Source organism: Toxorhynchites rutilus, chromosome 2 (genome assembly GCF_029784135.1).
Source record: "Toxorhynchites rutilus septentrionalis strain SRP chromosome 2, ASM2978413v1, whole genome shotgun sequence".
NCBI classification, from domain to species: Eukaryota; Metazoa; Arthropoda; class Insecta; order Diptera; family Culicidae; genus Toxorhynchites; species Toxorhynchites rutilus.
The window spans coordinates 340281912-340297090 of record NC_073745.1 but is presented as its reverse complement, the minus strand read 5'-3'; the positions used below and the strand labels follow the sequence as shown (position 1 = coordinate 340297090).

General features: G+C 41.4%; 1 protein-coding gene and 1 pseudogene across 7 annotated transcripts in view; both read left to right on the top strand.

Moving 5' to 3' along the window:
* LOC129771963 (uncharacterized) overlaps positions 1-15179 on the top strand; it is a 238277-nt gene that overhangs the window by 76833 nt on the left and 146265 nt on the right. The gene's annotated exons all lie outside the window — the stretch shown is intronic.
* Positions 12908-12979, top strand: LOC129772288 (U4 spliceosomal RNA; annotated as a pseudogene).

Below are 15179 nucleotides of genomic sequence, written 5' to 3'. Positions count from 1 at the left end.
TTGAAAATGCTCGAACAACAGTGAAAAGATTCATGCAGAATTCGAAATGGTTTCAATGCAATTTTTCAGGTCTTGCTTCTGGCCAAGACACCTGGTATCGATCCCAGAACATTGTTACTGATTTTAATATTGTAATATATTACATAAAATTGTATTTTTTGTTTTCGATGAACCACACACATGACCAAATCACTACACTTCTCCTCCCGTGATTGAAAGGCTGGACACGCCGAAGGTTTGAGGATATCACCTTTACAAAAAATTGCAGTTGTCAGCTTCTTCAGTGCATGACTTTTCTTCATACATCCCACCAAATTTCCCACATCGTATCATGTTGCATCATGTGGGATTCTGTATGCTTTTCCGGGAAAGATTACCCGAAACAAGCCTGATTCGAAATATTATTTTCCTTTTTCGGAACAAGATACCGAATGTAATTTTTTACACGAGATTATGTTTAATGGATCAAGATAGGCATCCTTGAAACGATATTTTTCTTTGTGTAATATTTCATCTCACGTTAGACTGGGGTCGGTGATGACGTCACCAATTTCTATATCCTTTGAAGGAATATAGACAAGATATTCCTCCGTAAAAAGTTTACACTGAGTAATTTCAGCGGCTTGCATGCGGTCTTTAACTACCACGCTAAACTTGTTTTGCCTAATTTGTTGTACACATTCTACCGAGCTAGAATTCTTCCTGAGATCTATGACAAATGTCAATATTCGGAAAGATTTCTGGCGGGGGCGAAATAATACATAATACGGGCTATTTGAAGCTTCATAGTAGTTATTAATGTGAGGGTTTGTTTCCAACGAAAGAAAGGGGTTTTCCAACTCCATAATAATTGGATCACTGAGAATGCGAGGAACAGAGGGGCAGTGGTTTACAGAATCATAAAAACAGGAAATAAATTTCTTGTTTATGAGGACGGTAAAAAAGGTAAAGGTAAAAGGGGGTAGCAGAAAGTGGAACTTAGCTTACATACTCCGAAGAGTAACTCCAGCAAGCCTGGTAGATGTCACTGGGTACATGTGCCGTTTAGATCATGAAAGCTTAGCAATACGTAGCTTTATATGCCTACAAAGATAGAAATTTTGAATTTTGTGTAGCCTTTCCACTTTGGAGGGATAGAAGGAACTTGTCCTTCTCCGATGAGATCAGGGCCCAATCGGAAGCAGTCTTTCTCAAAATGTTCGAAAAGTGTGATTCTGGGCCGAAAACAAAACAAAAAAAAATCATCTAAAATTTCAACAAGACTGTATCAATACAAAATGAATACCCATAAGAGACGCCAGTTGGCAGATCTTCCATCTGATCAAACCACCGTAACACCGGTATACCATTTCATCTGCTCGCCGAGCTGGAAGAAAGAAAGATGCATTCGGTATGATAGCGTAACGCCTGCAGAGCTAGGTGCAAACCATGAAACGCACATTTCAACACACCGTCTGCCACACGTGCCGTCTCTCGACTTTCGTTTTTACCTGCCGGGGCATCGTGCCAAAATACAGACATAACTACCTAAACAATCATGGGCAACTGGCAAACTCGAAGGAACTGTTGGGGGAGTTCTACACTCTACTGTTTTTCCCGGGAAGGGCATACAAATTGACTTCTGGGGAGTTCCATCCAAAATACACCTTCCAATAGAAGGGTACATGTGGCGAACATTGTGAATAAGGAAACGGAACAAAATTGAGCTGTCTTTTTTTTGTGTGTGTACTCTCTACAGGACCATGAAAGGGAAAGTGGTTGGACTGCAAAGGCACGAAAGTGAAAATCACCTGGAACGCAATGACGAAGATCTTAGTGATTGATAAAAATTAAGAGAAAATTTGTTCCTGTTTTTCGTTTTCATTCACTCTATTATTTTGTGATGCCCACGGGGAAAGTGAGTTTTGTCTCGACTTGGAGAATTCAATTTATTGTGCGATATGACTTCAGTTCAATCACAAATGGTAATCCACTCAAAGTCAATTGAAATGATTTCCTCTCCGCTCAATCAACACACACATATTCAAAAGGCTAGAAGTGCCAATTTATAATTCAATTTACGCCAAAGGTGCAAACAATGGATGCAATTAACGCCGCATCAAATCGTTGCCTGGTTGGTCGATTCGAAAATTAAAACGTCGTAAAAACCAATTACAGCTGCCACTGCTCCGATCCTTGCTTGATTAGTACTTTGCCATCATCCCGCTCCACCCAAACACACACGAGTTTCTACTTGATTCGTATTTCGAATACGAGATTTCATTCGAGATGTGGAATTAGTATTAAGATCCCCCGGGGCATGTTCCGTCCGTTCGATGTTTGCCCCCGCGAAGAATGTGTTGGTGTGAAACTGCTTGGAAAATTAATAAGCCAATAAATACATGATTAGCCGAGGCTCGCACCTGTTTTGACTCCAATCTTGATCGTAATGTACTTCATCGTGTGAGGACCTTCTTCTACGACCCGAGGCCCATCTGTGTGTGAGCCAACTGAATTGCGCGAATAAGCGCTACATTATTTCGCGATAATGCTTTGACAATAACAATGGCAATAACTATAAAAGCGATAACATAAAAGAGCAAAATGATAAATAAAAGATGGCGTGTGGCCAAGCCTTCGCCTGCCGCCGGGGTTGTGCAGCTCGAGCCGTGACGGGACAGAGAGCACAAAAGCCCCAGTGGACCGACAATGCGGAACAGATTGAAGACAGGGAGGTGATAAGTGCATGTATGGAATATTGATGCCAGATGAGCAGATGTAGCAGGTACGAAGAAGAGTGCAGAGTGAGTAGAAGTGAAAATCCTTGTCGAAGACTGGAAAACTCCATTTGACATTTCAATAACTGTGATTTCACTGCTTCAAATTTAGGATGTATATTTTAATATTGATCTCAGCTGTCGAACAATGCTGTTGGAGATTGACTTCAAGATAAACTGACCTGCGGTGAGGGAATCCCAAATTACTTTCCAAACAATCAATATACAATCAATCAATATATTGGGATGGGTTTTTTTTTCAAAAGTATATTTTTTGATAAAGCATTATCCACTTAGAATCCGTATGGAAGAAATCACTTGTATCACAAGAAAGGAATACGAAAAAGAATAACCAATCAAAACAAAGATATTTCATTGCACTTTCATAGAAAAACATCAATAAAATTAGTTTTCATTTCTGATATAAATGTACACATTCCTTGTGATACCCGCCATCGAACGTTGAACGCGCTCCGGCACTTTGTTTAGGGTATGCAGGGTAGCTCACTGATAGGAATTTACACCTCTTTAAAATAATCACAGGTCCTTTATGTCCTTTGTGAAAGGCAGCAAGCGAGTGCGTTACGCCCGAGCCACAAAATTTTGTGCGTTAATACCTCCTAAACAACTGAACGGAATGGTATAATGAACACTTCATTCGAAAGATAAAATATCCACGAGTTATAACGTGTGTTAAATAAAAATGAGTTTTTTTTCAATACCTTTCAGTAACTCAAATAAAGAGCGTAAAATTTTCTTTCTCCAAGAATATTGCTCTTTGGGCTCCCTAAAAACAGTAGGCGTGTTTGGTTTTGCTAGTTTGAATTTAGTCAAAGCAAAGATGTTCGCGTCTATTATAAAGTGGAGATTATACCGTTATCAGTTCGTGGCTGGTGAAGTTATTTCGCCCTAACGGGGTTCTCTTTATTGCGCGAGTGAGGAGAGCAGCAATCACTACCAGCGTGAGGAAGAAGTCCTCCACGGCGGACGCGGTGCGTGTGCCATATCATCGCTGTGTGTGCTTTAGCATCGTCATCGATTCCATCATCGTGTTGTGGTGCGATATACCGTTGCATCTGTGCCGAGCGATTGCCACGCGGTTCGATTGAGACACCGCTTCATTTCATTCGCATTGGTGTGCGATTTAGGTATAATATATATTAGGTTTAGAAATACAAAAAAAATAAGAATTATATTATTTTATATCTGCCGTAATGGCAGAAGGTCATGTTGACATGGAGATTGAAACTACTGTTTCCTCCTCACTAGCTACAACGGGGGCTGGGAAGTCGCTTAAACGCGTTCCCCCCTCAGAAGATGTCTCTTCAGAGAAAGAGGTAATCTACCTTAACAAGCCCCCCTCAAGAAAATTGGCAAACTTTTCCTCTTCGCCCCCTCAATCTCCCGCTCCCGCTTCCGCTCTACTACCGAACTTGCCTCCCAGCCCTACTGATACCGCTCCCGTTCAACAATCGACCTCGTCCTCCCCCTCAGTTGTTTCCTCTCCTCGTGTCAAGGTCTATCCAGACGATGCACTTGGAGCTGGTCCATGGGTTGTTTTTTTCCGGCCTAAACCAAAAGGAAAGGCAATTAATGTCATTCAGGTTTCGAAAGATCTGGCAAGATTATATTCCTCCGTGGTCGAAATCTCTAAGGTTAGACCGAACAAACTGCGTGTTGTCGTGAGTGATCGGAAACACGCGAATGCAGTTGTGATCGACGAGAGATTCTCCCTAGAGTATCGCGTCTACGTGCCCTCCCATGACGTAGAAATCTCGGGGGTGGTAACTGAAACTGGTCTGACGTGCGAAATGATAAAAGAAGGAGTTGGTAAATTTAAAAGACTCCCGTTGGTGGGTGTTAAAATTTTGGACAGCCGCCAACTAGGAAAAGTATCCCAAGAAGAGGGAAAAACTAAATTCACGCCGTCAGACTCGTTTCGAGTAACTTTTGCTGGTTCCGCTCTACCTGACTACGTCATGGTGGGCAAATTGAGATTGCCTGTGCGACTCTTCGTGCCAAAGCCCATGACTTGCCAAAAATGCAAGTCAGTTGGTCACACTTCAGATTATTGTGCCAACAAGGAGCGCTGCGCCACTTGCGGAGAGCAACATGAGGGGAAATCCTGCAGTGCGACTGAGCATAAATGTCCATATTGCGGGGGATCCCCACACGAGCTCTCAGTTTGTGAAACTTACAAGAGTCGCTGGGAGAAACAGAAGCGCTCTTTGAAGGAACGCTCGAAACGCACTTTTGCGGATATTTTAAAGGGCGCTTCGCCACTGGCCCAACAACAACAACCAATCAACACACAAAATGTCTTCGCCACGTTGCCCGTTGACGAAATAGAAGCGGACACAGCTAACGGGGGCACACCGTTCATTTTCCAAGGGAATCCCCGGCGCAAAAATGTGACCACTCCCAAAGTTCAAGGACAAGCCCCTCCGGTGATACCCCCTGTTAGCATGCCTAAAAAATCGAGTGCAGCGGACAAGCAAAATCAGGTTCCTCCTGGTTTCCGTGGGAATAATTCACCTTCGAATGGCCCAGCACTCGAGGGGACATCAAAAACCCCAACTGTCCCTGTTTTTCCGTCCAGTTCAACTTCCCAATCGGGATTTATAAAGTTGTCTGACCTTTTGGACCAAATCTTCAAGTGTTTTAATGTTTCCGACTCCATCAGAACCATTGTCATTTCCATGCTTCCAGTATTAAAGACAATTTTGCAACAATTGATGCAAACATGGCCCCTCCTTGCAATGATTATCTCTCTTGATGTCTAATTTAAATAGAGAGGTCGGAGATATCACTGTTTTACAGTGGAATTGTCGTAGTCTTATCCCTAAATTGGATACATTCAAATTTTTAATTCATAAGTTCAATTGTGATGTTTTTGCTCTGTCCGAAACTTGGCTTTCTTCGCGAGATGATCTCTCTTTCCACAATTTTAATATCATACGCTTGGACCGTGATGACAGATACGGAGGGGTGCTATTGGGTATCAATAAGTGCCACTCATTTTTTCGAATTGACCTTCCACCTATTGGAGGGATCGAAGCTGTTGCTTGTCATGCAAACATCAGAGGCAAAGACCTCTGTATTGTCAGCTTGTATTGGCCTCCGAGAGCTGCGGTTAGCCGCAATCAACTTGTTGACATGTGCTCACTCCTTCCTGAGCCACGATTGATCTTGGGAGACTTCAACTCTCACGGAACTGCCTGGGGGGAACAGTACGACGACAATCGTTCATTGTTGATATATGACCTTTGTAACAGCTTCAATATGACCGTTTTGAACACTGGGGAAACAACACGTGTACCTAAACCTCCTGCTAACCCAAGTGCTCTTGACCTCTCGCTTTGCTCGAATTCACTATCGTTAGATTGCAAGTGGAATGTAATCCAGAACCCCAACGGCAGTGACCACTTGCCAATCAAAATTTCCATCACCATTGGTTCGAATTCTTCTGAATCTATAAACATGGCATATGACCTCACAAGACACATTGACTGGAAAAAATATGCGGACGCAATTGCTCTAGCCATCAATTCCAGAGATGGTTTGCCTCCATTGGAGGAGTATAACTTCCTTTCTCGTTTGATATATGACAGCGCGGTTCGCGCTCAAACGAAACCCATCCCAGGCTCCACTTTTCGTCAAAGGCCTCCCAATCCATGGTGGGATAGCCAATGTTCCAAGCTTTATCAGGATAAATCGAACGCATTTAAAGCTTTTCGGAAACGTGGAACCATTGAGAATTTTCAAACGTATTTGGACCGTGAAAATCAATTTAAAAACTTGATCAAAGGGAAAAAACGTGCTTATTGGCGAAATTTCGTGGGAGCTTTGTCACGAGAAACGTCAATGAAAAAATTATGGAAAGTGGCTCGAAACATGAGAAATCGCTCTTCAACGAATGAAAGCGAAGAATATTCACATCGATGGATTTTTAATTTTGCACGGAAGGTTTGTCCCGATTCCGCTCCCGTGCAGAAAATTGTTCGAGATATACCACAAGATAGGTGCGATCTTGATTCTGAGTTTTCGATGGTAGAATTCTCTCTTGCTCTCCTTTCATGTAACAATTCTGCTCCAGGAACGGATAGAATTAAGTTCAACTTGTTAAAAAACCTCCCTGATGTGGCGAAACATCGCTTGTTGAATTTATTCAATCGGTTTCTGGAGCATAATATTGTTCCAGATGATTGGAGACAAGTGCGAATTATAGCTATTCAAAAACCCGGAAAACCCGCGTCCGACTTCAATTCGTACCGCCCAATAGCAATGCTGTCTTGTATACGGAAATTGTTGGAGAAAATGATCTTGTTTCGCCTTGATCATTGGGTTGAAACGAATGGCTTACTCTCAGATACACAATATGGGTTCCGCAGGGGCAAGGGGACGAATGATTGTCTTGCGTTGCTTTCTTCAGAAATTCAAATGGCTTACGCCGAAAAAAAACAAATGGCTTCAGTATTCTTGGACATAAAGGGGGCCTTTGATTCTGTTTCAATAGAGGTTTTGTCAGACAAATTACACTCTCGGGGTCTGCCGCCTCTGTTGAATAATATGTTATATAACTTGCTTTGTGAGAAACAGTTGAATTTTTCTCACGGGGATTCGACAGTAAATCGGGTCTCCTACATGGGCCTCCCCCAGGGCTCATGTTTAAGCCCCCTTTTGTACAACTTCTATGTAAGCGACATCGACAATTGTCTTACACAAAATTGCAGCCTAAGACAACTTGCAGATGACGGAGTGGTGTCTGTCGTAGGATCAAACGAATCCGACCTGCAAGGACCCTTACAAGATACTTTGAACAATTTTTCAACCTGGGCCATTAGGCTAGGGATCGAATTCTCCACGGAGAAAACAGAGATGGTGGTTTTTTCTAGGAAGCATAGACCAGCAAAACCAAAGCTTCAACTTTTGGGTAAACCGATCACTCATGCTATGTCATTCAAGTATCTTGGGGTCTGGTTCGACTCCAAATGTACTTGGGGGGCCCATATTAGGTATCTGAGTAAAAAATGCCAACAAAGAATAAACTTTCTCCGTACAATTACCGGCACATGGTGGGGAGCCCATCCCGAAGATCTTATAATGTTGTATCGAACAACTATTCTCTCAGTGATGGAGTATGCCAGTTTCTGTTTTCAATCAGCTGCCAAAACACATCTCATTAAACTCGAGCGAATTCAGTATCTTTGTCTCCGTATTGCGTTGGGATGTATGCCCTCAACGCATACCATGAGTCTCGAGGTTTTGGCAGGCGTACTCCCACTAAAAGATCGCTTCAATTTATTATCTCTTCGGTTCCTCATCCGGTGTAAGGTTATGAACCCATTGGTGATCGGAAATTTTGAGCAGCTTATCGAGCTAAATTTTCATTCAGGATTCATGAGCTCATATCATGAATTCATCTCCATGCAGGTTGATCCTTCTTCGTATACTCCCAACCGTGTTTGTTTTCCTGACTACATCAATTCCTCTGTACATTTTGATCTGTTCATGAAGGAGAAAATCCATGGAATTCCAGATTGTCATCGATCGGGGATCATTCCTACGATCTTCAATGCAAAGTATGGGCGTGTCAATTGTGATAATATGTACTTTACTGATGGGTCCTCTATGAATGAGTCCACAGGATTTGGAGTGTTCAACGAAATTTTTAGCACCTCCCACAGTCTTCAGAATCCTTGCTCTGTGTATATTGCTGAATTGGCAGCAATACATTGGGCGCTGGACAGCGTCGCCTCACGACCTGTTGAACACTATTACATTGTAACGGATAGTCTTAGCTCTGTCGAAGCTATCCGTTCAGTGAGGCCGGAAAAGCACTCGCCGTACTTCCTTGAGAGAATACGAGAAATTTTGAGTGCTTTATCCAGACGCTGTTATGTCATTACCTTTGTCTGGGTCCCTTCACATTGCTCAATTCCGGGTAACGAGAGGGCTGACTCATTGGCAAAGGTAGGTGCAATTGAAGGCGATATTTATCAGCGTCAAATCGCTTTCAATGAATTTTATTCTTTAGTCCGTAAAAATACCATCGCTAACTGGCAACGTAAATGGAACGAAGATGAATTGGGCCGGTGGTTTCACTCGATTATCCCTAAGGTTAGCCTCAAACCATGGTTCAAAAGTCTGGACTTAAGTCGGGACTTTATTCGCACCTTCTCTCGACTCATGTCCAATCACTGTTCGTTAGACGCGCTACTCTTTCGTTTTAATCTTGCCGATGGCAATATCTGTGCTTGTGGCCAAGGTTACCACGACATCGAACACGTTGTTTGGTCGTGCGAGGAGTATCTTGTTGCCAGATCGAATTTAGAAAACTCTCTTCGGGCTAGAGGAAGGCAGCCCAATGTGCCGGTGAGAGATGTGTTAGCTGGTTTAGACCTTGATTACATGTCCCAAATATATGTCTTCCTAAAAGCTATCAATCTTCGTGTGTGATTGTGCTTATATCCTTATATTCTCCTTTTCCTTTCCCTTCGCGAGAAATCAAATCCCTTCTTACTAACAATAGAATAAGGTGAAATGTAAATACATGTTAGATATAAGATAGGCTTAAGAATTGAGTATGATGAATGTGAGTGCGAATGTGAGTGTGAACATTGTCAACATATCCTTATATCCCATCCTTTTCCTGAAACAAAATGTCACCCTTCTAAACTCGAGTAAGCCGCGAGTAATCGGTTCTCTACTTCATTAACATTAGAATTAATAAAAAATGTTTATATATACTTGTAACTATACAAATAGGAGTTTGGCTCCTTTAAACTTATGTAACTGAGCCTGTAAAAATAAACGATTTAATAAAAAAAAAAAAAAAGCAAAGATGGCGTCGAAACAGCACGTGCTCCGCGAACGCATTGTACGGTTCTACGAAACGCATTTCCAGCAAGGAAAAAAGTTCACGGTGGCACATTTTAAGGAAGAAAATGTACCTGTCAGTACGGTATATCGTATCCTGGGTTCCCTGAACGTAGAGCGGAAGGTCGGAAGTGGTCGTCCGGTGACGATAATGACGAAGCTGAGGAAGACATCGTTAAAGAATCTGTTTGACAACAAGGACGCAGCCAGCCTGCGTGACGCCGGTCGGAAATATGGCTGCTCCCACGTATTGATCCTTCGGACCCTCAAGATGGAAGGAATCGTCTGCAGGAAGAAGACGAGGTCGCCGGACTACACGGAGGAGCAGATTGAGACGGTTAAATCACAGTGTCGGTGGATGACCAAAAAATACCGCGGGACGTCTTTCGTTCTGGACGACGAAAGCTATTTTCCGCTGTCCAAAACGCATATTCCAGGAAATGATAATTACTACTCCAGGGACAAGTCATTCACACCGCCTGAAGTGAAATACAAGTTCAAGCACAAGTTTGAAAAAAAAGGTTATGTTGTACATCGCCATTTCCGACCGGGGCATTTCAAAGCCTTGGTTTAAGCCGAGCGGTCTGGCAATCAACCAACAAATCTATCGAGAAGAGTGCCTCGATAAAATCCTGCTGCCGTTCCTGAACGAGCATCACGCGGATGGCTTCTTCCCATTACGCCAAGAAGACGCCGGCGTATCTTGAGGAGAAAAAGATACCGTTCGTGCCGAAAGATCGTAATCCAACAAACTTGCCCCAGTGCCGCCTAATAGAGGATTTCTTTGGCTCAGTGCCCTAGTGTATAAAAACAATTGGAGGGCCAAGGACACGAAGCAACTGACTACAAGAATCCGGAATTGTATCCGGAAAATGGACGTAAGTGCCGTACAACGTTCTTGTGAGAGCATCGCGACAAAGTTGCGTCGAACAGCAGACCACGGCCCTTATTCAAACATTCACTGACATTTTTTTGAAGAAAATACATTATGTTATTAATAAAAAATACTGAAATTGATGAAAAAAAAAAATTTTTATATGTGATTGAAAAAATTCTCATTTTTTATTTAACACCCGTTATGCTTGTTACTTATTGATCCAAAACTTGTTTCAATAGCTTTAAAATAGCTTTCAAAACATGCTATTTAAATCACACGATTCTGTGTACCCTACGTTTCACAAATATAGAACCACTCATTTTTTCGGAGTTTCCAGAGTTATATAAGAAGTCGGTTGAATTGAAGTATATAGTGTAGGATATAATAACTATCTTCATTTATAAGACTGGCCATTTGAACTTTATTGTTGCGTCCAGGCTATGTTTCGCGCCTAAAAAACTAAAATTCCAGTGTTTCTTAACTATAGAACCAGATGGAAAAACTCTCACTCCTTTAAAAAATTAACGTCAATTTCACATGAATTTCTAATTCGTAGTTTCTAATTCGTAGGTCATCATTAGTTCATCTGTAAGCTGCACCTAAAACGATCCCTCCTCATAAGTTTGGGTTGGGTTTTGATTTGGTAAACAAGCTGATCAGTCCATAATCTGAATCCTCCATTCATTAAACCATGCCATGACTTTCCGGATTTTATGAATTGAAATCCAAAAACAGAAGTAAATGATTCTGAAGTACGGTACACATTACACTACCGACTGTGCATTCGTGTTGATGAGAAGCTATCTGAACCAGGCCTTTCAGAAATTATTTTCCTCAAACCATCAAACTGCCCCCCGCAAAGTTACGAGTAGAATAATTACATGACGCGTTCCGTAAGTCTTTCCAGTATGAAGAAATTCTATTCAAATTGAATTTCTTCCTATCAGAGAAGTTCTCCTGAAATAGTGACATCCATGGGATTTGCTTCCACATTAGTTTTTGGATCCGCAGCTTTGGAAATGGGATTTTTATGGTTTGTTTTTGCATCAAAACCATGTAACAATGTGATAATTGATCAATTTGGCATCAATTCATAAAATCCGGAATCAATTCATGACATGGTTTCATGAAAAGGGGCTTCAGATTCTGGACTGATCAGCTTGTTTACCAGATCAAAACCCAACAAAAACTTTTGAGGAGTGATAGTACGAATAGTAAATGCAGATTACAACCAGTAAATATGAGTGATTTAAAGAGCTTTAATGAGCAGTATCCTTTGCGTAGAACGAGATACACACTACAACACGGTGCAGCTTGGTCAAAACCACCCCGAATTGGTTATTTGTGCTGATTGAGAACTAAAGATGACCTACGAATTAGAAAATTATTGTAATTCATGTGAAATCGACGTTAATGTTTAAAGGGATGAAAGTTTTTCCATCTGGTAGTTATGGAACACTGGAATTTTAGTTTTTTGTATGTTTTGCGCCTGGACACAACAATTCAACAATTCAAATGGCCAGTCTTATAAATGAAGATAGTTATTATATCCTACACTATATACTTCAATTCAACCGACTTCTTACATAACTCTGGAAACTCCGAAAAAAATCAGTGGTTCTATAGTTGTGAAACGCAGTGTATAAGCGGATGCCCCCTCGGAAATCCACTCCAACAGATATTCTTTTGATGATCTCGAAAGCAGACACGATTTGCTGAGGAGCGTCAACGACAATGAAGCGTCTTTTTCAAGGCAGGTCAGGAAGGAGTTCGAAGTAGAGTTTTCTTCAGAAGGGCTCTTCTCAGGGCTGGAGACGAATGAACTTTTTACACCTCCATGCATTTTTGCACTCCGGAATGCATTTCGCTAACACGGACTACAAAAGCGGGTACAAATACAACGCTTTGGCATGGTTATTCAAGACTGCATTGGAAGATATCCCTTCATATCGTCAGCTCACTGAACTTCTACGCATACCCTTTGATGATTCGGCCAAATGTTAATAATTCAACAATATGTTTTCAACGTGCATGTCAAAATCAAAACTGAGTGCCTGAAGTTTATCAAATCACGCAAATTTGCGGTTAGAGAAATACGAACACTCAGGAGATGCAATAACTTCAGAGGGAAATGTGAAATGTACATTGATCGTTTGACAATTATTCTGTTGACATCAAGTCACCGATAAATGAATTAAATGACCAAGGCATCATGCCATACGTAAAATGATAACTTACGGTCAGACTTAGACATTAGATTTACTTGCTACGAAGGACGTAATCCATCACAATGCATGAATTGCCCTGAATTGGAATTTGTTTACAATTGAATTAAATAAATTGTTTCATTCATTCACTAATTTAATCAATAATTAAATCAATACACACAAATGATAGCTTTGCGCAGTGGCGATATCGTACCTAATGAGAGAAATCCGAGGCGCGATTATTGCTAGTTGAAAAAACAGGAAGTGGGTTATATCTATGGTATAACCGCAAGGGTGACGTAGGACTATCGTTGGTTTAGAGATCATTTGTTTGAAGTTGAATCTAAATCCATCCTGAATGAATGAATAAATAAATATTTGGGTGACTTCAAAAACGAGAGTGTTACTTTGAAGACTCAAGGTTTTAAGCATCCAATATTGGATACAAAAAACCTTGTTCTGAAGAATAATCTTCAGAAGCTTTCCTGTTAACTGCACTTGATTGACAAATCACAAAACCAAATGTATGTGGTCGCAGTATTATATGGATAGAAAACATTAAAATAAACTCGCTTGAATGTAATTTTCAATTCCAAGGGGAACTGGCAGATTATTTTTCAGCAACGATCATTTCTTTCCAGGTTTCCTCTCGATAACCAGCAAACGAAAAGAGTTGCACGCGTGTATGTGTGTGTGTGGCGGCTGCTTCTATGTCTTCCCGAGGAACCGTATTTCGATGCTGATACTCTCTTGGTCACCTTCTCTTCTCCTTCTGATCGATCGGCTTTTCTGCGCTCCCTCACAGTTAAAACAAACTGATTGCATTTCAGGTCAGGTCAAGCCAGGTAATGAATACCTCGATCCCTCGCCGTTCAGCTCGTTCAGTAACGATGTTGTCTTGTCGATGTCCTCAGGCGTCGTGCACAAATTACGTAACGCAAAAATCCGTATTTTGAACCTCCCCCCCCCCTTTCGTAACGCAATTTCCTATCTCTAATAAACAGAAAGTAACGCAACATCTAACCCCTCCACCCTTATCGCGTTACGTAATTTGTGCACGACGCCTCACGAAAAATGAATGGGTTTCACCACCAGAATATCATTTCAGTATGCTTTTCGTGCGTGATTGAATCGAGAGAAGGTGTGGTTTACGATGGCAATTTGGAAGGCAAACTAGAGGAGAATGAACTCTCTGAGTATGAAAATTTCGGCGACTGAGCAATAATCGATTGAAAATTATATAATTTTGGCGATACGAAACATTTTCCGTTTTTCATGTTATGCATCCATTATTGGATACGAAAATATCCTACTGATGGGAAAGAATAATCTTCAGAAGCTTTCCAGCTAATTACACTTGATTGAAAAATTACGAAATCAAATGTATTTGGTCGCTGTGTTCGCCATATAATTAGAAAACATTAAAATAAACTCTTTCGCATGGATGTATTCTTCAATTCCCAGGGAACTGGCAGATTATTTTTCAGCAACGATTAGATCTTTCCGGAATTTTCTCGATGCTGTATGGCATCCAAACGAAAATTCTCATTTCAGTTTGGCCTGCAAAAAACTTTTCTGAACTCTAATCCATCAAATTTGGAGCCCTGAAATGGGCCGTTGATTATATGCTAAGCTAATATAGCACCCTCTCCTTGGATTCGACGGGCCAGCTGAATGTCCTTGGGCATGATGTGACGCGTTTTACGTGGATAGCACACAAATTTGTATCTTCGAATAAGCCTCCTGCAGCGTCATAACCGCGGAACTTTGGAAGCGCAAGTCGGTTTTGAAGTCCTGAGCAATTCCACGAACCAAAAGCTGCAAAGGTAGCTTGCGGATCAGCAATTCGGCCGACTTCCGATAGCGATGAATTTCACGCAAAGTTCCCGGTCGATAGCGATGTGGCTTCTTCACCTATCCTGCGGCTGGTGCGCCTATCCGAGCTGCTTTCGTGTGCCTTACCACTGAAAGACTAACCTGCTATCTGCTTGGTCCCAAACAAACGAGTCGTCACGGTGCGAGAGTAGAGTAAGAAATGAACGAAAGCAAAGGAAGCGTCGTTTTATAACCTGTTTTCGAAGCTATCATTAAGCTATTGAAACAATTTTCCGACTCAATAAATAGCAATCATATAACTTTTGGACATTTTATCTTTTGTATGAAATGATTATCACTGTTCCGTTGATCCGAAGCAGAATGAATCACGCTTAAAGAAGGAATGGGATTTTTCTTGGAATTTACTCAGCAAAAATAATGCCCTTACCCAACACTTAAAAACGACAAACGGTAAACAGTTTCATCAAAGTGATTTCTTCGATATGGGGATATATTCACTACATCATGTCATGTATTTCATATTCTTCATTATGAAATCCATATCCATGGCACCTATCGGTATCGAATTATCATCGACACCGCGATTTTCGCTAAATGCTCCTTTCAGTTCGGCCTGTAAAAAAC